This window comes from Nannospalax galili, unplaced genomic scaffold (assembly GCF_000622305.1).
Source record: "Nannospalax galili isolate Female #2095 unplaced genomic scaffold, S.galili_v1.0 scaffold475, whole genome shotgun sequence".
NCBI lineage: Eukaryota > Metazoa > Chordata > Mammalia > Rodentia > Spalacidae > Nannospalax > Nannospalax galili.
In genome coordinates, this window is record NW_008339435.1 from 4,364,143 (window position 1) to 4,365,878 (window position 1,736).

At 46.0% G+C, this 1,736-nt stretch overlaps 1 pseudogene; it reads right to left on the reverse strand.

Moving 5' to 3' along the window:
• Positions 1-218: 218 nt before the first annotated feature.
• Positions 219-1,736, reverse strand: part of LOC103734964 — a 3,455-nt pseudogene continuing 1,937 nt past the window's right edge.

Genomic DNA, 1,736 nt, shown 5'->3' on the forward strand with positions numbered 1-1,736 from the left:
GCCAGAGAAAGTTATCTTCTTATTTTTTGTGGGTGCAGTGAACTTTATTGATGATATTCAAGAGAGTAGGGCTCCCTAAGCCCCTCTCCTTCTTCTAGGGGTCTGGGGTGGAAACTGTGAAGGGAAATAGTGTGTTGGGGGCTGAGTTGGGGCAGGGACTCCCCAGCCAAGGTCCTCTTGGTGGGGTATTCTTGCTGGGGTGAGTGGTTCAGGGGCTCTTACTCCTTGGAGGCCATGTGGATCATGAAGTCTACCACCTTGTTGCTGTAGACAAATTCATTTTCATACCAGGAATTGAGCTTGACAAAGTGGTGGTTGAGGGCAATGCCAGCCCCAGCATCAAAGGTGGAAGAGTGGGTGTCACTGTTAAAGTCATAGGAGACAATGTGGTCTTCAGTATAGCTCAGGATGCCCATTGGGGGATTTACTGATGCTGCTTCACTGCCTTCTTGATGTCAAAATATTTGGCAGCCTTCTCTAGGTGGCAGGTCAGATCCACAACAGACATGTTGGGGGTAGGAACACACAGAAGGTCATGCCAGTGAGTTTCCGGTTCAGCTCTGGGATGACCTTGCCCACAGTCTTGGCAGCGCCAGTAGATGCAGGGATGATGTTCTGGGCAGCCCCATCACACCACAGTTTCCCAGAGGGGCTATCCACGGTCTTCTGGGTAGCCATGATAGCATGAACTGTGGTCATGAGTCCCTCAACGATGCTGAAGTTGTCATGGATGAACTTGGCCAGGGGGGCTAAGAAGTTGGTGGTGAAGGAGGCATTGCTAAAAATCTTGAGGGAGTTGTCATACTTCTCCTGGTTCATGCCCATCACAAATGTATTGGCATGAGCAGAAGGGGCAGAGATTATGATCCTTTTGGCTCCACCCTTCAAGTGGGTACCAGCCTTCTCTATGGTAGTAAAGATACCACAATGTGATAGATAAATAATGCCTAGCTAGTTTTAAAAAAATGGAGGGAACCATATTAGTCCAACAACCTACTGATAAATTATACATACGACTAGATCAATGAATATAATAGGCAAGGTGTATCTGAGAATGTTTGGTCTTTGCCCACGCTTTATCTACATGGCACATGGTAACTAAAAGTACCAGACAGGTGGAACTAACCTTCTTGGATGTTTAACAGCCATACTTTGAGGCCTATACTAATTTGGTCAGAGGGACACAAAGGACAGTTTTTGCTCCTTGCCCTCCAAGGTCGACTAAGGTTCAGGGGACTATGGAGCATCTTTCAAAATGTCCTGTAACTGTGGTGAGCCACCTGTCCTCTTAATCAAGGAGGCCGTGGAGACTCCACCAGATGGACTTGAACCAGTGTCTAGTCTATAAAGAGGAAGATCAACACATAGGAATCATTTCCTCCATGCTTCCAAGTGAAGCCAGCCATGGTTGAGCAGGATCTTTGACTTATCTTCACATAGACAGAACTGGTAAAAGAAAAGAGCCAGGGACTCCTCTCAAGCCAATGTGATCCCTGAGGGGTCAAATGGCCTTAAGAGTAAAAATAAATTGTTTTATCTGGGCCAACTGTAGGGTCTTAAACACCCAAAAGGAAAGTATAACCAAAGATTAAAGGTGTCAATATAATTTTTTAAGAGTCCATATCTATAGCTAAAGGCTACATAACAAGAAACAATGCCAGACAGGCAATACCTTCCTTTGAGTTGTTGGCCAGGGTGGCCAAAGGGACTCCCAGATAGTAACCCAGCATAGAAAT